Genomic DNA, 25,105 nt, shown 5'->3' with positions numbered 1-25,105 from the left:
AAGAAGCTTTTAATTCTCCCTCCACACACACTTTTATAGGTTTCTGGTCAAGCCAACCGTGGTTGTGCCATGTTAGAACTCCAAGACAAGAGCGTTGTTTGGGTGAGGTAACAGAGCACAGACTCATAGCATTGTAGAGTTGGAAGGAACTACAAGGGTCATCTGGGACGCGGGTGGCGCTGTGGGTTAAACCACAGAGCCTAGGACTTGCCGATCAAAAGGTTGGCGGTTCGAATCCCTGCGGCGGGGTGAGCTCCCGTTGCTCGGTCCCTACTCCTGCCAACCTAGCAGTTCAAAAGCACATCAAAGTGCAAGTAGATAAATAGGTACCACTCCGGCGGGAAGGTAAACGGCATTTCCATACGCTGCTCTGGTTTGCCAGAAGTGGCTTAGTCATGCTGGCCACATGACCCGGAAGCTGTATGCCGGCTCCCTCGGCCAATAAAGCGAGATGAGCGCCGCAACCCCAGAATCTGTCACGCCTGGACCTAATAATGGTCAGGGGTCCCTTTACCTTTTTACAAGGGTCATCTAGTCGAACCCCATGCAATGCAGGAATCCTTTGCCCAAGGTGGAGCTTGAACCCATGGCCTTGAGATTAGGAATCTCATGCTCTATCAACTGAGCTAAGAAGAGCCAGGCGTTAGCTATTGGGGTCATTCCCAGACCATCTATTTATTGAGTATTCATCCTGAGCATTTGCAGAACATTTGCAGGGAAGTTAGATGGTGTTAGCTATGTATTGATTGTTCGTTCTGATTCTGTGTGTGGAGGTTATATGACCGTTGCATCAAGCAGTCATTATCCCACACTTTGCAGTGCATTTCTCCGTCACTGCAAAATGTCCAGTTCTTGTTTTCTCGTTTGGAGCAGGGGTTCTCAAACAGGGGGGTATGACCCTCCCAAGGAAATTGCGTAGCAATTTTAACCTCCCCCACCCCCAAAAATAAATAAATCTCAAAGCCACATGCTTTCCTATTGCACACACATCTTGTACTTGGTTTAACTCGAATAACATTTCTGTCTATGTTTCTCTGGCCATAGAGGTCTCTGCAGCACTCGGCCAATCCTAATCCAAAAGTATTGCTGTGGCAAAGAGCCCCGCCCCTCCTGTGTGTCTCTAATCAGAAAAAATCATTTGAATGATCAGACTGCCTGAAAGACAGCCCTACTATGAAGGTTTCTACTACATCTCTTGTTATGAGGCTAACCAGCAGCCACAGTATTGACCTAATAGGGCTGCCTTGAAGGGGCAATCTGAGCATGCTCTGAGCCCGTTTCCTACAGCTGTACCTCAAAGTATGTTCTTTGTAGCTCAGCACGAAAAGCTGTGCTGACAGCATGTGACATCTTTGCTGAAACATCTGCACTGGCTGCCCATATGCCACCAGGCCAAATTCAAGGCTCTTCTATTAACACCCAAAGCCCTGAACAGTTTCAGTCCAGGGTATCTTCAGGAAGGGCCTGAGCCATTCCATCCCTGCTCAATCACAGAGGTTATCCAGAGGAGCGTCGTTAGTTGTCCCCTGTGTCACAGAGGCCCAACTGGCCTCAACTAGACATCATTCACTGATTGTTGCCAGCCCCATGCTGTGAGACTTCTGGCAGAGATTCTGCAGTTACCCTCACTTTTGACTTTCATCTGTCTCTCGAATACCTCTTCACGCCAACAGGCCTATGCAACCATTTAAATTTCCCTGATTAGCCAGTCATTTTAATGATTACTTGGTATTTTATGTTTCATTGTACTTCTATACATTGTCGTATACTGCCACGGCTTTTTTCAGCCAGAACTCGCCAGAACCCAGTTCTAGAACCTCTCAGGTGGGCGCTGTTGTCATTATAAGAGAACAAGGGAGGCGTACATGGTGAGTTCCAACACCTCTTTCTCTAGAAAAATAATGCTGTATACCATCTTGATATTTTATGTGAGTTGGTCACACGTACATATTTTTTTATAAATAAATAAAACTATTTTCCCCTAGTTGCATTTGTCGCCCTGTTTCATGTAATGCTAAAGGTTTTGACTCCTTGGTAGAAGGATGGTATAAAATGTAATAAATAACCAGTTAATCAAGAAGCAAATTAATTAAAGCAGCAGAATCAAACTGTCCAGACAAACCAAAACTATTTTAATGGGCAGAGACAGGACAATGTCATCTCCCCTTGAAACAGGATGATGACCTTCCCTTTGCTCTTAGAAGGGTCATTTTCAATGTGATCTTATATCATACCCATACGGTACATCTAAAACACATTTAAAGCTTCCTGGAAATTGTGGTTTGTTAAGGGTTCCAGGAACTGTTTCTCTGTGAGAGGTAAACTACAGTTCCCGTGTGCTATAAATGTGCTTTTAAATGGTGTGGATGTGACTTCAGAAGTAAGTCCCATTGAATTCAGTGGGGCTCATTCACAGGGAAGTGGAAATAGGATTGCAGTGTTATATGTAAATCAACCTCCCCGCCTTTTCCTCTGAGGTACCTTGGCATGGGGAGAATCACGTGCCATTATGGGATACCAGTTCTAGGGTCTTTGTTATTCGTATGAAAAACAAAATATTTGATTTGAAGTAGAAAGTGAAATCTCAGAAGGGGTGTGTGTGTAGCTTTGATGGTGTCCCTTTAATTGTGTGCCGGAGGTAGCCTTCTGTTGGTCAATCAATAACAGGGGTAATATAATAGAAAACAAAAATACTTTTATCTCTAGAAACCAGCCTCAAATCTATTCTGGATCAAAGTAACAAGAGTATCTAGTGTCTGTTAAAATGTCCCAAGAAAGAACAGTCAGGCAGCTTCTTTCTTTGGTTTTTTGCATATCACACAAATCTATTCTTGGCATGCTTTAATTCCATAGAAAATACACATGCCTTAGTTAACAGTCAGGCCACCAAGAAAAGAAAGGAAAAGACTCTAACATTGTCACATCTCTTTGCTTTATGCTGGGCTCAAAAGCTTTTAAAGAGCAATTTTAGAACAGCACACACAGTGTATGGAATAAATTTGCTTTTGCTCTCATTAGAAGTTAAATTTATCCTCCAAGAAACTGGCCTTTGTGCTGGGTGCAGATGACAGCTGGTGGGGTGGGAGCTTCCTTCAAGCTAGACACATAAGGAAATTTGAACAAGAATGAGAAGACTAATTGTCCTACTTAGCCAGAATCAGCATTTGTCATTGAGAGAGCCTTTGCAGAACACCAGTGTTCCAAAAGTACCACATCCTCCTCTGTGAACCTGTCCCATCAGTTGACATCTAAATCCCTGAACAATTGGCCTTCAAAGCCATTTGTGGTGCGTGGTCAGGAGATCAGAGGGGCAGCTTCTACCCATCTAAGCCAGCTGAGAGTCAACCCTACCATTAGGCTGTCATGATCCACAGGGATTTCCACCACTGAGGAAGGGTGATGGCCCAAGCAAAGGGAGGTCAGTAGTTCCTGATTCTCAGGGCAAGACAAGGCAAGAGTCAGCACCTGGGAAGGAGATTAAAACTGTGCTCCTGAACCAAGGCTAAACATCAAGGTGTCTCAGCAAGTTCTTGGAGAATCTGGCTGAGTTTGCATGTCAAAGTGCAAGCAGATAAATAGGTACCGCTCCGGCGGGAAGGTAAACGGCATTTCCGTGCGCTGCTCTGGTTCGCCAGAAGCGGCTTATTCATGCTGACCACATGACCCGGAAGCTGTACGCTGGCTCCCTCGGCCAATAAAGCGAGATGAGCGCCGCAACCCCGGAGTCGGTCACGACTGGACCTAATGGTCAGGGGTCCCTTTACCTTTATTTACCTTTAGGTAGTTCTTGAGAACACAAGAGTCCTGCTTCATGAGGCCAAAGGTACATCTAGTCCAGCATTCTGTTCCCACAGTGGCCAATCAGATATCTAGGGCACACCCACAAGTGGGACATGAGCACAATAGTCATTTCTCACTCATGAATCCTAAGCAACAGGTATTCAGAGGCACACAACTTCTGATAGTGGAGGCAATATATTGACCAGTAGCCACTGGCTACTGGTTTGCTTCAAGCTTTGTTTCGAGAGAAGAAATGGTTGTGTGTGAAGGGAGGAATGAGCATGTGAATGCAAGGTCCTTTGTCACTCATTTATGTAAAGGAAAAGCATGGTTTGACATAACGACTAAACTGCTCCACTGTGTTGATCCAGGAACATAGGCTGTGTAGACGTTACTGCTTTCTCTGGCTCCAGCGCACTTCCTACCACTGGTGTTTAAAGTCAAGTACACATGACATTAGCGACAATCCATTTGTATCCGAAGCTACTCCCCTATAAGGAAAGGTTACAGCGTTTGGGACTTTTTCGTTTAGAGAAAAGGCGAGCAAGAGGTGACCCGATAGGAGTTTATAAAATTATGCATGGCATGGAGAGAGTGGAGAGAGAAATTCCCCACCACCCCATAACACTAGAACTCATGGACATCCAAAGAAGTTGAATGTTGGGAGATGAAAGAAAGGACTTCTTCCCACCCACTGCCCCAGGAGGCAGTGATGACTTTGAAAGGATTAGACAAGTTGATAAGACAGTTGGAGGCAGCAATGCTTCTGAATACTAGTTGCTAGAAACTGCAGGAGAGGAAAGTGCTCTTGTGCTCAGGTCCTGCTCATTGGTTTCTCACAGGCATCTGGTTGACCAATGGGAGAACAGGATGCTGGACTAGATGGGCCATTGGTCTGATCCAACAGGCTCTTCTTATGTCCTTATGGTGCAAAAAACACTGTAGTCACTGTCATGGACCACCTGAAAGAAGCTTGTAGACCCTGTGGAAGGCAGTCCATTAGGGCAAGTGGGACACTTCCTCACCATCCTCAGTCTTGGTTCCTCCAAGCCCAGCTGCCTTCTTATTTACAACAAGTCCAATGAGGTGGCACTGCCTGTCAACTTCCTCCTCCATAGTCTCTGCCTCGCTCCTACAGAGCTCAACAGGAAGGAGGAGGATGGGACAAAAGTAGAATTAGATGGCTCCACCAGTCATTGACTCTCTGGCTCCACCTACTGTTGGCTTCTGCACCTTCTGCCCCACCAGTTCCAATGGGCACCAGCCACCACTGCCAGCTGACCATACTTGGGGAATCTCTGGTCTATGGTTTTTTCCCATTGTCTTGTTCCTAACCTTTTAACTGGATAAGCTGCATTTGAAGCTGGAGGGAGATCTGCCGTTTGCAAAACCTCCTATGTATCCTAGGTATTAATAATAATAATAATAATAATAATACATTTTATTTATATCCCGCCCTCCCCAGCCGAAGCCGGGCTCAGGGCGGCTAACAACAATCAAATAATCAAACAATCAAATAAACCGACATTCTAAAAATATTTCATTATAAAAATTAATTAAAATCAAGTTAATGGCAACCATTAAGCAAAACTCTGTGCAGGTTGCCAGAGGAGGGAGTCAGGCTGCGCCCTGACCAAAGGCCTGGTGGAACAACTCTGTCTTGCAGGCCCTGCGGAAAGATGTCAGGTCCCGCAGGGCCCTAGTCTCTTGTGACAGAGCGTTCCACCAGATTGGAGCCGCAGCTGAGAAGGCCCTGGCTCTAGTTGAGGCCAGCCTAACCTCTCTGTGAGTGCCTAGTGAATAAGGGTATAGACTAAGGTTACCAGATTTTTTTCAATGAATCCGGGGACACTTTTCAACTTCAGTAGGAATGATAGGATTTTGTATGGGGACTGATTTGTAAATCCGGGGACTGTTCCCGGGAAACGGGGACATCTGGTAACCTTAGTATAGACTATGGGAGAAAATCACTTCCATACCACTTTACTGAAGTGTTATTTGGATTCAGGGAGGGCTTGCTGAAAGATAAGTCGCCCTTTGGTATGTAGCAAGGTATTGCTCCCCCCCCCCCATTTGCTGACTATTTCCCCCGCGTTTGCATTATGCAAATTGTCCCTGTCCCCCTCTTCTTCTCCCACACAGCGTGAGATAGGATTGGTTCTCTCTATTCAACAAAAGTGGCTGGGAATAGATGCTTCTATCTATATCGGATGCCTGTGCCTTGGCACTCAAACGCAGAAAGAAAACAATATCGGTCTGCCCGTAGGAGGCTGAATTTGTAAATATACATTAGTTTGGAAGTAGAATGAGAGATGATAAAATATTCAGAAAGTAGCTTGCACAGCCAGGGAGCAGATTAATGATTCTGCACAGGGGATATAAGTATATGTGATACGCACCATAAAATATAGATTTGGAACTGGTAACTGGGAAGACGCGGCACTGAAAGGCTGATCGGCTGCTGTCTGTAAAACACACACACGACTTTCTGTGAGGTTTGTGAGCAGCAGATTTCCCCCTCCCCCTGATGATGCAAACTTAAGAGCCACAGCTGCATGGGGGCGGGTCATAGCTCAGTGATCCAAGGTTCAATCCGTGGCTTTTCCAGGTAGGTTGGAAATATTCCTTGTCTGAAACCCTAGACAGCTGCTGGCAGTAAATGTAGACCAGGGGTACCAGTGTGGTGCCCTCCAGACGTTATTGGATGCCAACTTCCATCAGCCCAAGCCACCATCGCCAATGGTCAGGGTTAATGGGAGCTATACCACAGTGACATCTGGAGGATGCTGCATTGTCTACCCCTGAGATACAAACTTCTGAGTTAGATGAACCAATGGTCTAACCAGGAGAAGACAACTTCCTGTGTCTGTCTGTATGTGTGTGTGTTTGCTTTTTAAACTGCATGGGCAGGTGCGCCCCTTGATCAGATTGTTATTATACAATTGCACTGAAATGCAATGTTCAACATCTATTTTTTATTATCATTAATTTTAAAAATGTGGGGGAAAGCACATGATTAAATACTGAACCATATCAATATTATTTTCATTATGCTGCTGAACCTTCAGTATTGGGAATATGCAGCATGAAATTTAACCGAGACGCTGTCAGCATTTGACATCAGTAATGAAATGTCATGTATTTCTCTAAAGATAACTAAATAAAAAGTGAGTCCCCCCCCCCCAATTTTGAGGTGTTCAGTTTTAAGCACTTTTGTTCTCTATATTCTGTGATTTTGCCGTGAAAGAATGTTGTTGTTGTTTAGTCGTTTAGTTGTGTCCGACTCTTCGTGACCCCATGGACCAGAGCACGCCAGGCACTCCTGTCTTCCACTGCCTCCTGCAGTTTGGTAAACTCATGCTGGTAGCTTCGAGAACACTGTCCAACTATCTCGTCCTCTGTCGTCCCCTTCTCCTTGTGCCCTCAATCTTTCCCAACATCAGGGTCTTTTCCAGGGAGTCTTCCTCAGTTTCAGGATCTGTCCTTCCAGTGAGCACTCAGGGCTGATTTCCTTAAGAATGGATAGGTTTGATCTTCTTGCAATCCATGGGACTCTCAAGAGTCTCATGGAGTCTACTAATTAGTTCCAGAATTAGGCATTGTGATGGTTTTATTATAATTTTCCTTTTCTCGCTTTTTTTTTAATGTGTTTCTAATACTAGTACTCAGACTCATAGATAATAGCTTAGAAACTTGGAGGTAGAATTTGGTTCGGAAAACATAGGGTAATTAAGATTGTGTTCAAAATGAGCCTTGATTGCTCCAAAAGTTCTTTCGGAAGAAAATAAATGCAAATTAATTTAATTTGCCCAGTTTATCCCGTGTGTATGGATATTGGCTGAATGTCTCCCTGCTATGTACAAGGCCTGAAGAAAGAAAGAGAAAACTTCCCTATGCCTTTCTTCTCAAATTACCGGTATACACTGTTTCTGTTCAGCTTTCCTCAATAAAGCATTATCAGGTTTTCTTTGGCCTCTGAACTCCACGTGCATAATTTAAGTCACTTTGCTAACAACACTTACACAGATCATTGGTATCTTAATGATCTGTTGGTATCCTATGTATAATCATGCATTATCATGGTAGCCATGATAATATGACAGCAGCAATCGCAGATAACAATGGCTCTCAAAGTAAACCATTCACAGTGGGATCAGGTGTTAAACAGGGTTGTGTCATTGCCCCAACTCTATTCATTATTTTCATTGCCATGATCTTACACTTGGTTGAAGGGAAACTCCCCACCGGAGTAGAAATCATATATCAAACAGATGGAAAGCTCTTCAATCTGAACAGGTTGAAAGCAAAGAGTAAGGTTACCGTAACTTCCGTCATAGAGCTTCAGTATGCTGATGACAACGTAGTGTGCGCATGCTCTGAGGATGACCTCCAAACCATCCTAAATATCTTTGCAGAAGCTAACGAAAAGCTTGGACTATCACTCAACATCCAAAAAACCAAAGTGCTGCACCAATAAGTACAAAGTAACCCCTCTGCAGTGCCACAAATCCAACTCAATGGTGTAATGTTGGAAAATGTTGATCACTTCTCCTACCTAGGCAGTTATCTTTCCATAAGGACCAACATTTATGCCGAAATCCAGCGTTGCCTGACCTCTGCAAGTGTGGCTTTCTCCCGACTGAAGTGCAGAGTGTTTGAGGACCCAGGACATTCGCAGGGAAACCAAGATGCTTGTTTACAAAGCTATTGTACTACCAACCTTAATATATGCTTGTGAAACATGGACCACTTATAAACGTAATCTCCAACTCCTCAAAAGATTCCATCAACAGTGTCTCCAAAAATTTTTACACATCACTTGGGAAGACAGGCACACTAATATCAGTGTACTGGAAGAAGCAAAGATCACCAGTGTTGAAGCAATGATTCTTCAACATCAACTTCGCTGGACTGGTCATGTTGTGCTGATGCCTGATGATCGTCTTGCAAAGCAACTACTCTATTCCGAACTTTAAAATGGAAAGCTTAATGCTGGTGGTCAACAAAAGAGGTTTAAAGACTGTCTCAAAGCAAATCTAAAAAAATGTAGTATAAACACTGACAACTGGGAAACACTGGCTTGCGAGCGCTCCAGTTGAAGAACAGCCTTTACCAAAGGTGTCATGGGCTTTGAAGACACTCGAACTCAGGACGCAAGGGAGAAACATGCTAGGAGGAAGGCATGCTTGGCAAATCCACACTGTGATCAGCTCCCACCCGGAAACCAATGTCCCCACTGTGGAAGGACATGTGGATCCAGAATTGGCCTCCACAGTCACTTACGGACTCATTGTTAAAACCGTGTTTATGGAAGACAATCTTACTCGGCTACGAGTGATCGCCGAAGAAGAAGAAGATGTAGGAAGTGGTCAGGAAGAGCACCTTTCTATATGTGATGGCCTGGGACTCGGGCTTGGACTCAGAACCAGAGGAGTCTCAGTCTGCACCGGATCCTTTGCCTCAGGCATCATCAGAACCAAGTCTGGGGCTTGATCCTGAAGAGTCCCAGTCTGCACAGGTTCCCCCTGCAACAAACACCAGTTGGGCCGAGTCAGAGGCCTGAGCCTGCCCTGGCTCCAGATGCTGGGATTACCTCATTGCCTTCAGCTGGGCCATCACTTACAGCTGCTCCACTACCGGTTGGGTCAGGGGAGGCTGAGGCGGCCCCTGGGTCTAATAACCCACTGACGTCTCCCGAGCTGCAGAGACTAAGGTCTGAGAGAAGGAGAGACCTGAGTACTCGCTGGAGGAGTGCTCACCTTCGGGCCAAACAGGGAGGAGAGTTGCTGGGGGATCAGGACTGGCCGTTACCCCAACAAAGATAAAAGGCTGACAGACCCTGCCCCAGGTTGCGGGAGCAACATTGCTGTATGCCAGATCCTGCCTGTACCTGTCCTTGCCTGGTTTCCTGCCTCGTATCCTGCCTCGGCCCTGTCGGACTGACTCTTAGCAGAACCTCTGGATTCTGGACTGGTCCTGGACTGTGTTTCAAGGGTTACCCCCAGGCCCAGCACACTATATTGTCGATTGAGTTCTATGAATTTAGTTCTGCTAGCTCTTTCGCTGCCATAAATTTATGCTGGTAAGGGAGGGGAGAAATAAACTGGTTACCAAATTGATGCTCCTGCACCAGACCCCCAGAATTGCACAGTTGTCGTCATCCCCCCCCCAACAGTGCTGCCTTAGCTAAAACAGCCTAAGAGTTTTCACTTCCCCAAAGATATGTGATCGTAACTTCCTTCCAGCAGAATAACTTGGGAGTTAATGGTGGTGTAAGGGGTTTAGTAGCATTTCTAACTTCATCCAGCTGGCGTAACACAAAGACAGGGCGGCGTTGTAAATCTGATTTCAAAGCTATTCTTTCTCCACTAAGAATTTTAGGAGCTGCAGTTCTTTGGGAGGAAGCTAGGGATTTATAACAGAGAAATCTCAGCTCCCTTCAAAATGGAAATATTACAGAAATACCATGATAGTTAAATTGGATACAAGCCCCTGAGGGTTTGCAGTGTAGCGATGCCCTGGGTTTGGTGGGGGGGGGGATAAGAAGCTACATGACCCAAATCCCCCATATGTGTTTGCAGGTGGCAACGTTGCCTTGAAACGCATCACCAGGTTTTCTCTTTCTCGCTGCTCTCTTTGAGATTTGAGCTCTCCACTTCTCCAAAGCCAGACCATAGCTCAGTGGTAGAGCACATACATACTTTGAGTGCAGATGGACCCAGGTTCAATCCCAAACATCCTCTCCATGTGAGGAGAGGGACAGACAATCCTTTGAAACCCTGGAGGCTGTGGACAGCCCTCAGGTAGATGGACCAGGAATCAGTAGAAAGAAGTCAGTTTTCTATGTGGGCCAGCCTCTCCCCGCCCAAAATAATCCATGCAAATCTGAATTACTGGATTCACACTAAGTAAGGGACAGTGTTCTGTTAGAAGGAGGAGAAATCAAATTTCCAAGAATATTAGATGTTCCCGAATAAAAGCCCTGCTGAGTAACATACACATTTTTAATGGCTTCTTATCAATCTCCTTCATTCCGTATACAAACAGCAAAAAAGAAGACAGGATTAAAAGATTAGATTTGTCAAATTGTGTTTTTTTAAAAAATGTCTTTCAGCTTCTGCGTTATTAAACCCAAGCCACTGACCACATAGCTGGGCTTCTCTTCATTTGACAAGAAAGGAGGATTTCTTCATGCCTGCAATTGATTTCCACACTTCAAATCAAAGATTATTCAATCTTCCTCTAGAAATCTGATGTATGTTTTACAGGCTTTTCTTTTTCTTTAAAAAAGAAAAAGTCCTTTACCCTAATTATACCATTGCATGTCACAATTATCACTTGACTTCAGCAAAACCCTTCGGCAGGGGGAGTATACTGAGGCCCGAAGGCCAAATATAAACATTTTAATAAGGAAAGAAATAAGAATGTGAGGGGCGATAATTGTAAATTAGTGTTTTTTGGGGGGGCAGGCTTAGCACTTTTTAAAACAAAACAAAAAAACTATGCTGATGCACATGTAAGAAAAGTGGGGGGACGGGACCTCCATGTACCAGGATTATAAAGTTCAGTGCAAGCTTCTTAATACCACATGATTTTCTGATTTTCGCTTTCTTAGTCCCAGGTTAGTTAACATCTTCACGTTTTTTTCTCTTTCTTTAACTCTCCCCATGTCAGCTAGTGCAAAACAAATTTCTCTTTCACTCCACCTCCCTTTGTCTCCTGTATTTTTTAAGATGGTGAGTCTGTGGTGGGAATGGGCAAACACAACATTTTCACTTTTTCTCAGTTTTTCATTTTGCCAACCTTAAATTAAGTTCTCTATATTTCTACATCGGACTGTGATTTTTTTTTAAAAAAAACCTAATGAAAGGTCATCATCATTTTAGCACAAATGTCTCCTAATATGCACATATGTACTATATGCAGTTTTGTCTAATATACACATGGCATGTTTGAAAAGCAACTTTCCCAAACATAATACATTATTTTCACATTTATATGCACACTCCTCCCCAACACACTTTTTTTTGGTACACATCACTTGGTTGGGGAACTGCATTGCAATATGTTTTGGTTCATATATTGCTTTGCAAAATGTGAATTGAGTGATTTTGCATTTAAATGTGAACTGAATCAAATTTCTCCTCCCATCCCAACAATCCTTGTTGACTTTTTTTAAAAAAATTTTTTAAAAAAGTATTGACGTCCAGACATATTCAGACATTTATGGATCTAATTTCACTACTTTCTAAATGCCAGGATAGCGGACTCCCTTGTGGTCTTAAGGCAGTGTTGGCATTAATGACACCGTCTGCAGCCGCCCATTTCTCCTTCATTCCATCATCTCTTGTGTCTGTTTCAACAAAGTCATCCTTTCCCCACACCCCCAGTCTCAGTAGGAAACACTAGAAACTGATACCTCAAACAACCCATTTGAATTTATGCTCCAAAAGCTTCCCAGACTTTGACGTGCAGATGCCATCAAAGGCGATTCTTATCAGCATCCTGAATGCTCAGGTACGATGTCTGTTGGCGGCTTAGCTGGGGGTATTTTAGCAGTGATGGCAAAAACGGCATTTCATTCTCCCACATCTGAGGCTTGGGAATGACTTTGCAAAGTTTCGTTAATTAAGCCTGGCAGCCCCCTTGTGAGTCAGACAAGGAATATCTAAATGTGCGACATTATCCGCAACTCTAATGCAGCCACCTGTGGGATGGAGCGTGACAGTCCTCCTACAAGGCAAGCCCACACAGCTTGCACCCTAATTAAGCAATTAGGAGCCGTGGAAGGCTTTATTCAAAGAGCATGTAATTCCAGGCAATGTGCAGGTTGAGAAATGCATCTGTATCTGTAACCTGCATTCGTTGACTTCGCCGGCGAGTTTTGAGCGGCGCAAGTTACATTGCCACGCTTCGTCCCAGCAACAGCAGCATCAACGGGCTTTGGTAATATGGCACCCTGGACGAGGACAAAAGTTGGCGCTCCCTGTATATTTCTTGTTTTCACAATAGTTCTTTATTTATTATTAATTTGCACACACCCCTTGGCTTGGTGCCCTGTGCAGGGGAACCACCCGCACTACCCTAAATCTGGCATTGGTCACAGCAAAGCTTTGTCTAGCTTAGTACTCTGTCTGTGACAGTAACCGGCCCTGCAGTGGAGACTGGGAAGTGGGCCTTTTTGAAAACTAAGTGTCGTGCGGTTGCATGACAGCAACACTATTAGATGGATTTCCTTTGGATGAGGAGCTTAACAGTATCTTTCTGTGTGCGGGCGAAGTTATGAACATACAAAACAGGGATGGTCCAAAGATAAATCTACTGATAGCTGATTTGCAGCAGATCTGCAAGGGTTTCTGAGTCTGAATTGTTTCAACAATATCGACAAAAGGATGCCTCTTCAGCCTTCCAAATTAAGTTGTTTGAATCCCTGAACAACTCAAGGTTCACACTTATATTTATTTGTTATGTTTATATCCCATCTCTCCCCCAATGAGCTCAATGTGGCATACATGGTTTCCCCTCTCCTCATTTTCCCCTCACAAAAACCCTGTGAGGTAGGTTAGGCTGAGAGACAGTGACAGGCCCAAGGTCACCCAGTGATCTTCATGACTTAGCGGAGACTAGAACCCCCGTCTCCCAGGTCTTAGTCCATTACTCTAACCACTACACTACATTGGCTGTTACTGGAATTCATATTGGTGTATGACTCATGAGGTGGTGTTGGGGCTCTCCTTTCTGAGCCACCATTTTGCACCCGGTTCCACCCATCTCCCATCTACTATTTTGTACCTAGCTCCATTTGGTAGAGCTCAGGGCTCTCATAACCCTGAAGGGCCGTAACTCAGTGGTAGGGCATCTGCTTTGCAAGCAGGAGGTCACAGGTTCAATCCCTGGCATCTCTAGGTAGGGTTAGGAATGGACTAATGGCAGCTTTTTGTGTTCCTAAAAAAACCCTCTTAAGTAGATTCTGACGTGAATGAAATTTAGAGCAACATGCCAGAATCTTGGTCAAAAAGCCTCAGCTTCATAATGCAACAAGTATTGCAGCGTGAGAGGAACATTAGGAAATGGGACAAAAGTGCCAGAATTCTAATCAGGAAATCTAATGCAATCGTCTCCACATCTGAATGCACCCTGAGGTTGGTGGGGGAGCACCCTATTCACCCTTACGGGCCAGCCTCCGTGGGCCTACCCCTCAGTTTCACAAGGCCAACCTTATGTCATGAACCTAAACAAAATTGTTGGTAGGGATGGCGCATTAGAAAACCAGTGCCTGCATTTTCCCTGCACACAAGGACAATGACATAATGATTGCCTTATTATGTTACTATTCTTGTAGCCATTGTAGGCTTTCTGCCTTCAGAATGTGTAGGAATTGTTTTCGCCCACTGCCAATGGGGAAAAGGCTGCTATAGTTATAAAACTATCGTCTCTGTTCTGGGGGGGAGGGGGGAGGAGATTGGAATCACATCATAATTTTTCATGACTGAGATGCTCCATTTTACAATGCAGAATTGTTGTGGGGTTTTTTTTTAAGGTGCTTAAATTAGCACGGAAGAGATTCAGATCAGCTTCTGGCGTGGATACAGATAGGAGATGCTCCATTCTATTTTTAATTATCCTGGTAATGGCTTGCTTTTCTATATGTTGGCCACATATAAGATAAGCATAATGCCACACTGACATGTGAATAGCTTATTCATTACGAGAGCCTGCTAAGAATCCACATCCGGCATTCCTCTAACGAAATGCAGCTGGAGCTTTCGGATACAGGACTAAGCATCTCTTGAACAGCTTGTATTCTGCAAGGTTCAATCGGCTATTATCTGTTGCATTGTGGATTATCTTCTCCTCTACTGTGAATAGGAACCTCGCCCTGCAACATTAACCATGCTGCTGCAAATGCTGGAATTTACATAATGGAATTGCATTAGGGTGAGGACAGATGTGAAAAATTGAGAGCAGCTGGGCCATTTTTAAAACATCTGCATACCTGAATTCATAAAAAATGCATCTCTCTCTGCCCCCCACCCCAGCCCCCACACTTCTGGGGCAAACTCAGAAAACCCTGTGGTATATTAGGTTTAGCCTCAAGGGTCCATCATTACAGTTCTGCTACATAAGATAAGTAGCATTATCCTCCATAAATTTGTCAAATCCCCTTTTAAAGCCATCTAAGTTGGTGGTCATCCCATCACTCTGGGAGCAACCATAGTTTAACCATTCATTCCTTTATTCATTCATTCAGCCTCTATTGGCATAATATAGTTTAACTATGTGCTGCATGAAGAAGTACTTCATTTTGTCTGTCCTGAATCTTCCAACATTCAGCATACTTGGATGTCCAGAAATTCCAGCATTATGAGAAACGGTGGGTGATCTTTTTCTGCACTTCCTCCTCGCTGCTCACCATGTGTCAGGGTTCAGAACATGACCCTCCAGCAAATCTCCCCCTTGCCAATGACCTGGAGGAGCCATCAGATCTGGACATCACATCTCTACAAGGAAATTATCTCAAAATCTCCATTTCCAGAACATAAAAATATAAGGAGCACCCTGCTGGTTCAGGTCAGTGGCTCATCTGGTCCAGTATCCTCACAGTGGCCAACCAGATGCCTATGGGAAGCGCACAAATAGGACTTGAGTGTGACAGCACTCTCCTCTCTTAGAGCAGAGACATTTTGACTAGTCTCTGTTGATTGTCTGATCCTCTTTTAAAGCTATCCTGCTGTTCAATCCAGTCCCACCCATCTCAAACCAGCTTCAGTCTGACTAGAGGATTCAGCCAGATTCACTTTGTAGTTAAGGTAAAGGTAAAGGACCCCTGACAGTTAAGTCCAGTTGCAGCGCTCATCTTGCTTTACAAGCCGAGGGAGCCGGTGTTTGTCCGTAGACAGTTTTTCCGGTCATGTGCCAGCATAACTAAACCGCTTCTGGTGCAATGGAACATCGAAACCAGAGCAGCGCACAGAAACGCCGTTTACCTTCCCACCAGAGCAGTATCTATTTATCTACTTGCACTTTTTTGGGGCATGCTTTCGAACTGCTAGGTTGGCAGGAGCTGGGACTGAGCAACGAGAGCTCACCCCATCGCGGAGATTCGAACTGCCAACCTTCTGATTGGCAAGCCCAAGAGGCTCAGTGGTTTAGACCACAGCACCACCCGCATCCCTTGTACTTAAGCTAGGTGTGGACATTTGAGACAACCATTGCACTTGAGTAGATGGACATTCATGCGGAGATAACAACTTTGTGTACATGCATTCTGATCATGGGGTGTATATGTTGCATGGGCAGGGAAACCAAAAAGGTATGTTGGGTGAAGATATCCCCACCTCCTCTCTGATGTGTACAACACTATGCAGCCAAATTGATCTGCAGATCTGGCACGGTTACAGGTGCCACATAATACTCGTTCTGCATTTGTAATAAATCAATATTTTGATGTGGCAGCACCTACACTTTGGAACTTCCTTCCTATTGACATTAGGCAGGCACTTTCACTATACTCTTTTCGGCACTGCTAAGAAACATTTTTGTTTAGTCCTGAGAACATAAGAACCTGCTGAATCTGGCCCAAGGCAAACCTACCCAGGTATGTACCATGTTCACATGTGTTTTAATCTGTTTTTAGTTCATTACTGATTTTAATTATTATTTGAATGTTTTAAACTATTTTAAACTATTCTAACTGATAATTTTATTGTTTTATGCTTTTTGTAAACTGCTTTCAGGGTGTGTGTATATGTGTGTGTGTGTGTGTGTGTGAATATATATATGAATATGAATATATATATATATATATATATATATATATATATATATATATATGAATAAATAAATAAATAAATATCCAAAATCGTGGTTTCATAAACCATGGTATACCATTATGAACTAGGCCAATACATTTCCTGTAATATCCCCCCACCCCCCTATTATTAAACCAAATGTTTGTAGACAAAAACTGATGGTGAAGCCACCTGTTCAGAATGCTGGAGCAGCTATTTTCTTGCAGCTGGTTCCTCATATGTTAATGCTTTAATGTATTTTTTTATATAAAAAGTAATACTTAGAAGTTCTCTTATTCAATCAGATCAAGGCCAATGGCCTGAGCAATATCATAATGGGAATTAAAATGATTATTTTTATACAGTTATACTTTAAAAAAGAAAGAAAGAAGAAAAACCAATTCTCTCTCATTGATATCTGAAGTAAAAAGGGTTCTTTTTAGGTTTTTATTTTCTCCAGCCAAAGATCCAGCCTTTATTGTCATTCCTGAACATTAGCCTCAAGGTTTAATTCAAGTTGAATGTAGGAGAATACTTTTGTAGTCCTTCATTTACATGTATGCCAACAAGCTTAAATGCACTGCAACCTTGGAAGACTTTCAAAGGAAGTAATAATTCCTCTGAAATAGGTCTTTTGAAAGCGTTATCTTGTTCCTTCTCTTTCTGTTAATCTTGGGAACCCCTTAGCATGTCAAAGCAATTTTTCTAATGTCACATCGTCTCAACATTACCATGAAAGCGCTTTAAAAAGATGATTTGAGAAAGAATAAATGTTGAATGAGCATTTACTAAAGGGCCATTTATGCCCCATTTGCATTTTGACTATGTTTTTTGAAATGTTTGAAAAGGCAGCTAATTTGAAAGTCAATCTCCTCTCCAAACAAACTTTGGGACACAAGTGTGTTTACACCAATCTCCTTCCTTTGTGCCTTCATTAAAAATAAAATCATTAGTTTGAAGCTGGTTTTTCTTTTTTTAAACAGGGCTGAGATTAGACACGTAAGACCTAGTGCTGAAATGGTATTCTGTTCAGGGATGTTAGCTGTGAAGAAATGCTTCCCCTCTGCTGTTTGAAAGAATATAAGGGCATCTCCAGCTAGACCACAGTGATGGAAGGGCTGAGGTGGTGTTCACCACTCACTGTATGGTGAAGATGTGGCTGGAGTCTACCTCCTCACTGCCATCACCACCAGCTTCTGCCATTTCCCCACAACATTGGTACCCTCTGCTTGATTGCCTGGCGGAAACCCAATGAGCAACTGACATCTATTTCTCCTCATCTTCTTTCAACTTACAACCGTCAGGTTTGATGCCTCAATGCCTTCCACATCAGAAGGATTTTGGGTATCACACGACAGGACAGAATTCCAAACAAAGATGTGCTCTCCAAAGCCCACATTCCCAGCATGTTTGCACTCCTGTCTCGGTGTCGTCTACACTGGCTTGGTCATGTCCAGAGAAAGAAAAATGGCAGGATCCCCAGGGGTGTGTTCTATGGGGATTCTGGCACCAGGCCAATTGGCAGACCAACTCTGCATTACAAAGATGTCTGCAAACGTGACATGAAGACTGGCAACATTGTGTATCCACAGAAGTGATTCTCCAGGGTTTGGGACTGGAAAGATTCCCAGCCAGTAGTGGCTTGGGACTGGCAAGGCAGGAGGCCAACAGTAGATGGAGCCAAAGAGCCAATCACAGGCAAAGCCAACAAATTCTAGTTTGTCCCCATCCTCCTCCTCCTGTCTGAATTCTACAAGAGGCAGCACTAAGATTAAAGAAAAGGAGGTGGGCAGATTGTGCCTCCCTCTGGGCTGGTTGCATAAGGAAGGAAGTTGAGGACTGACTGAGGTTGGAGTGAAGTTGGTGGAGCAGTGCTCTACTCGCCCAAATGGACTAGCCTCCACTGTTCCCATCCTTACCTGGAGATGCTGGGGATTGAACCAGGGACCTTCTGCACACAGAGTAGATCCCTTTCCCCAAACTTTGTGAGAAAGTTCAACTGAGGCAATTCCTAACTGAGCCAAGCACAGGCATCCACCATTGGAGAAACTATTTCCATGAAAGCAGGACGTTTTAAAAGACACAGCGTTTACAGGCCTAATTGTGTCAAGTGCCCTTAAGTCCAGGTCCAGATGTTAAAAGCTGAGCAAGTTAAGAGGAAGTAGTACGCCAGAGGTTATTCACCCCGTATTTGATTATAGAAACATTTTCCATCTTTTGAGTAGGTACTTTCTGACCTTTCCAGCATTGTGATCATATCCAAGTTCCTGAGCAGGAGTCTGAATAAGGAGTTGCTTACAAGGGATGGTGTATTTGGTTCATAACAAGGCAACTCTCTGTTCAGATCATCCTTTACGCACTTCTGACACTATTGGTCAGGCAGAGCAACACTTCAAGAATAAATGGAAAATTTTTACTCATAGATCTCCCTTTGTGAACTTTTGGCACTATGACAAAAGAGGATTTTCAAAATGTAACAGCTGAAAGTGTCTCAAGAATGCAACTTTTATACAGATTCTCTCTCTCTACCCTTTCTTCTTCTTTTTGGTATGAATAAAAGTTCAGCCTTTAACCTTAGCTCACTCTAGTGCAATTGCTTTGCATGCAGAAATCCCAGGTTCAATCCCTGGCATCTCCAGGTGGAGCCTTAAATCCTAGAGAGCTGCTGCCAGTCAGTGTACAGAGGTACCTCTGGATGCGAACGGGATCCATTCTGGAGCCCCGTTCACATCCTGAGCAGAACGCAACCTAAGTCTGCGTGGGTCGCCACTTCTGCGCGTGACAAAACCCGGAAGTAACCCATCCCGTTACTTCCGGGTCACCGCGGAACGCAACCTGAAAGCGCTCAACCTGAAGCATATTTAACCCGAGGTATGACTGTATGCAAGATGGAGCTAGATAGACCCATGGACTGGCTTCGTTTAGGGCAGCTTTTTTATATTCCTATTCTTCCGAGCAGATTTTTACATGTAAAATGTATTTTTCTGTCTTGCCACTTGTCACTGACAGATGATTACGTTAAGAGCAAAAGGCTCTCTTTCCTAATATGCCAGATTTCAGCATCTGTCAAATCATATTAAATGCACAATTAAAGCACACTATATCCCCAAAGAATCCTGAGAAGTATAGTTTCCCCTCACAGGGCTACAATTCCCAGTGCCCTTAGCAAACTGTAGTTCCCATGACTCATGGGAGGAAGTCATGTGTTGTGTGGACCTGCCCATAGTTAAAAGGTTGTTCTCGATGGTAGATAAGAAAAGCAACTTTGTTGTGTTCCTTCAGATGTTCTTCTGGTGGACCAGGGACGGGGAATCTGAGGCACTCCAGATGTTTAGGACTCCCATTTCCCATCAGTTCCAGCTGAGATGGCCAGTGGTCAGGAATGATGGGAGATGTAATCTAACAATATCTAGAGGGCCGTAGGTCCCCCAGCCCTGCAGTAGGCAGTTCTGGAACCCATTTTGAGCAAGGCATGACAATGTGTTTTTAAATCTTGCCAATATGCAGGAGACCTTTTGCAGTTTGTTTTTGGTTGGGAACCTTTGCAGCCATTATTACCTTGAATTGGGTCGATTCAGTGCAGGAACAAAGGAAGCTGCCTTACACTGAGTTGAATCATCATAGCTCAATATTGTCCACAAGGAATGATCCTTGCTCTCTGGGATTTCAGACTAGGGGGAAGGTCTCTCCCAGACCTTCCTGGAGATGCTGTGGATTGAACCCAAGGCCTTCTGCAGATGCTCTACAACTGACCTATGGTGTTGCACTGGTGTCCAGTTTCCAGGCTTCCCACAGGCATCTGGTTGGCCACTGTGAGAACAGGATGCTGGACTAGATAGGCCATTGGCTTGATCTTAGCAGACTCATCTTAGTTCTTATGAACAGGCAGCCTGACTAGGTCTGAGGCAGCTTCCTAAGGCTATACCTTCTTCATCACCTACTTAAAGCCCTCTTGCACAACCTTAGCAGTTGTGGAGTATCCTGGGAACTTTAGTATGTTAAAGGTTGCTGGGAACTGCTGCAACCCCAGAGTCTTCCGCGACTGGACCCAACGGTAAGGGGTCCCATTATCTTTACCTTTATTGCTGTTAAAGTGGTATGAGTGTGCTTTAAATGTCTAGTGTGGATGCGCCCTATGTACCAAACAGAAGGAGGAGGAACATTCTCAAGAATTCTCTCATTCAGAACTGAAGATATGCTTCTTATTTTCCTTTCTCAGCTCTGGAACAGGAGTCTTTCCCTGCTTGTTTTTGTGGAGACTATTGGGAGGCCAGAGCCAAAGCCAGCCTTGAAAGAGGTAGGGGTGTGTGTGTGTGTGTGTGTGTGTGTGTACTTGAGTAAAGATCCCCAACTTGCCTGTAGGGACCCTATGAAAGTGGGTAAAGTTACATAGCCCTGTTCTCTTACCCCGAGTTTCTTTCTAATGCAAGACTGTTGGCGACCCCAAATTCTGTTCCCTAAAGCCTTATTGAATTTTTGACCTTGGAAACCCCAAATCTTTCTCCCTCGAACAGATGGGAGGCACTGCTTAAGCGAACGCTTCCGTTCCTTTGTGGATATGAAATCTCACTGCCTCCCTGTGAAATAAGTAACGCACATTCCACAAATCATGGAGTGTTAGCAATCTTATACATTACAAGTTCCTCGGGGGCAGAAAAGGCTTGTGTTTTATATACTTGTAAATGACTGTGTTCACTTAAAGGAACTAGGGAACAAAAATAATTAATGGAGGGAAAACCATTATTTATAGAGTACCATAAATATACAGCATAACACGTAACATTCCTGCCCTGAAGAGCTTGCAGTGTAAAAAAAAACAAAAACCTTTCAGTTGCAGGATTCCAAACGAGATGACGATGACACAACCGCTCCAGATGTGTCTGTGGCTTTTAGGTGTGGGAGCGAGGCCAAGGGAAGTACCACTTTGGATTTCTTTCAGCAGCAAATCTTTTAAGAAATCCCCAGACCTCTGGTAAGTGGTATTTCTTTTCTAGTGTTCGGCAGAATCACATGACACAGAGCTTTCCCCAGGCTGTACGACCTCAGGCTTCCAGCAGGAGAGCACAGTTTAGGATACTTCCCCACATAGCAATCTCTGGGCACATCCACACTATATATTGAAAGCACTATGATACCATTTTAAGAGACATAGTTCCCCCGCCAAAGTATCCTGGGAACTGTAGTTTGTTAAGGGTGCTAAGAGTTCTTAGGAGACTGTTTCCTTCACAGACCCACAATTCCCAGAGCAGTTTAACAGCTAACCCCTCTTCCCAGGGAACTCTGGGAATTGTAGCTCTATGGCAGTAATAGGGGGACTTAACGTTGGGATAAATTACTCCAGTTTAAGTTACATCAGCTGAGCTGGGAAAGCCCAAGATCTTCTGAATTCAAGCTCTCTCATCCCTGTGGATCTTGGGTTCAGATAGTATTCTAAGGCTGCAATCCTAACTACTTCTACTCAGAAGTAAGTCCCAATGAATTCGATTGAGCTTACTCGCTGGTAAGTGGGGTCAGGATTCCAGGCTAACTTGATTCAGGTTGGCAGCCCTGATAAAAATAAAATAATTTTGGACATTTATGCTACATGAATGACTTTATATCAGGTCAACTTCAATGCCAGGGAAACAATTATTTGGTATCTTTTTAATCTATTCATTTCCTCTACCTGGCATCTCGGTGCCTTTTAGATTAGTTCTCTGTAGATCGTCGCCTTTGTTTCTGTGCAGGCATTCAGTGTTTCCAATTTCATGTTACTGTACTGAATTCTCTTTTCACAGCAAAGCGTCTTTCAATATGCTTGTATTTGGCATAATGAAGTTCGTCGCCTCCGTGTGTTAAATAATTCACTTCCTTTTTCCGCCTCTGTGAAGTTCTCTTATTGTGGCGTGGCTTCCAAAACATTTTCACACACACACGCACAAAAAGCGTAATCCATAAAATATGAAGAACTAACAATGAACACTGACATTTTAATTCTTCACTTACGAGCACAAAAGGGACGACAATTGGAAATTGCTGTTGTTGCCATAATAAAGAGAGATTTGCATTCCTCTGAAATTGATAGTTTAGTATTTGAGCATAATGTCAGTAACGGCAAATAACAATGCCTAGGTTCTGCGGATTATAAGTAATAGCTGTTTTCCGTTGCACCCTGTTGAATAGCGCCATTTCCCCCACCCCTTGCTGTAAACAAACGAGAGGTTGCTGGCAGTAATAATGCAGGCTTGCACAGAATCAGAATTATTTCTGAATAAGCAGATAACAGCTTTGAGGTGTAATGACTATGTGGGGTGGGGAACCTTTCGCAGCCAGAGAGCATAAGGCAACTGCCATCATTTATGTTAAGCTCAACGCTCAGTCCTGTATGTGAACAAACATGGCCTGGATTATCTTTCCCTTCTCCTTTGAGGCAGAACCTCCTGTATCTGACAAGTCAGCCGTAAGCTCATATGAGAACTAGAGGAACATAGGAAGACGCCTTATAACACGTCAGGTCATTGGTCCATTTAGCTCAATAGTGTCCACAGTGGCCGCATTCACACCGTACATTTAAAGCAGTTTCATGCCACTTTAAACAGTTCTGGCTTCCTCCAAAGAATTCTGGAAGCTGTAGTTTGTTAGCAGTGCTGAGAGCTGTTACAAGGCCCTTATTCAACTCAGAGCTGCAATACTCAGAGTGGTTAACAGTCAGTCCCTGTTCACAGGGTGAGAATTGTATCTCTTGGAGAAGAATAGGGGCCTCCTAATAACTCTCAGCACCCTTTGCAAACAACAGTTCCCAGAATTCTTTGGGGAAAGCCCTACCCATTTAACGCCGTATCAGGGAGTTTTGCTTGTACACTGTGAATGTAGCCAACGACTGGCAGCAGACCTCCAAGGATTGAACCTGGGACCTTCTGCATGCACCATGAATTATCTACCACTGAGCAATGACCCTTCCACAACTGCCACTTGGAGTGTCTGGGTCACATGTTCTCTTGTACACATGCTCGCTCTTCCTTCTACCATATGTAAATCCTTGACTGGGTGAAAAATTCCAGAGGAGTAGCCCTATTAGTCAGTTGCAGTCAATTGGTGAAAGGTCCTGTGGCACCTTAAAGACTACCAGATCTTGTGAAGGGCGTGGACTGAAGTGGACTCCAGCTATGGGGCATTTGTGGTCCTCTAGATGTTGCTGGAGCCTAGATTACCCTCCACAAGAAACAGGCCTTTCTTTCCTGTAGCCTCCTAACCTTGGAACGGCTTTTCTTGGGAGACTGAGATGGCCCTCTTGTGGCTTTTCTCCCAAAGCCAAATTAACACTTCTCTTTAATGTTTCACCAGTTGATTTCTTTGGCCCCTCTTTTTGTTTGTTGGCTTCTAGTGGAGGTATGTGGTTACATTCATTCCCCCACCCTTAAACTGTAGTTTTTTTAATCTGAAAAAGTTCATTTCAAAAAATGGCTAGTAGCCATGATGGCTATGTTCCACTTCTGCTGTCGGGGGAAATATGCCTCTGAATACCAGTTTTTTTGGAGGGTGGGGATCACAGGTGGGCAGAGTGCTGTTCCACTCATGTACTGCTTGCAGGCTTCCTGTAGGCATCTGATTGGCCAATGTGAGAACAGGATCCTGGACTAGATGTGCCATTGCCCTCATTTAGCAGGCCATTTGTTTCACTCATTTGAGAAAGCGCTCCTCACTTCTCCGAGTGGTGAGAAGTTCTATGGGCAGCAGTACCATCTGAAGTTTCCTTCCTATGAAATAAAATGCAGCCTTACACTGCCTTTGTAATACTTGCCTTGTTGAAAGTTATGAAGGCAAACAGAAACTCCTGTGAGGCAGACCTGCCTGACAGCAACTTGGACAGTGCCCCCCCTCCCCGACCGCCACCATGACTGCACCTCCCAGGCCCAGGTAAGTCCAACTAGAAACTACTCTCTTTCCTTCTGCCTAATTTCTGTTTCTCTGCCCCCTTCCCTCAGCTAGAGTTGGGTTACTTTATTCCAAAACACAAACTCTGATGGGTATCTTATTCCAAAACACAGAGAGATTCCTAACTATCAAGAGGTGGTTTCTTATCTGTTGGCTCTTGTTGATGAGGCATCAACCAACTGTCTTGGACTATTAACAATCTGCCTGACAAAGGGCTGGTCAGTTAGCAGCCAGAACAATATAGTAGTCAACGTTGAGTGATATCTAAAGTACAATTCTTGGGAATATATATATATATATATATATATATATATATATATATATATATGGAGGGGAGAGAGCGAGAAAATTTCCACCAGGGCAATGGGGCATATTCCTTAACAATTGCCAGGCTACTAAAGTCAAAGGTTCACTCTCACACCGTACCTGCCAAGATCAAGGTGACTTTGGGGTCTCTCTTTGTGGGAAGCTCATTCGGCAAGAGCTAGTCATCAGAAGACTCTTTCCAATTAAGTAATTAGACAAGGTGCTAAATATAAAGGAGGACTGGTAATGATCCTGTTATTACAGCATTATAATATTTTGTAGCTTAAGAGCATTAAGAAGGCCTCACTGGCGAT

General features: G+C 43.9%; 1 long non-coding RNA gene across 1 annotated transcript in view; it reads left to right on the top strand.

Moving 5' to 3' along the window:
- The window catches only part of LOC128419472 (uncharacterized), a 69,057-nt gene extending 44,311 nt beyond the window's left edge, over nt 1–24,746 (top strand). The window contains exons 2-6 of the long non-coding RNA XR_008331856.1: nt 1,788–1,868; nt 10,422–10,583; nt 10,895–11,035; nt 21,403–21,543; nt 24,363–24,746. This is a non-coding gene — a long non-coding RNA (uncharacterized LOC128419472). The remainder of the gene's footprint in view (nt 1–1,787; nt 1,869–10,421; nt 10,584–10,894; nt 11,036–21,402; nt 21,544–24,362) is intronic.
- Nucleotides 24,747–25,105: the final 359 nt, after the last annotated feature.

Source organism: Podarcis raffonei, chromosome 8 (assembly GCF_027172205.1).
Source record: "Podarcis raffonei isolate rPodRaf1 chromosome 8, rPodRaf1.pri, whole genome shotgun sequence".
Classification (NCBI taxonomy): domain Eukaryota; kingdom Metazoa; phylum Chordata; class Lepidosauria; order Squamata; family Lacertidae; genus Podarcis; species Podarcis raffonei.
This window is presented reverse-complemented; position numbering and strand designations above follow the sequence as displayed.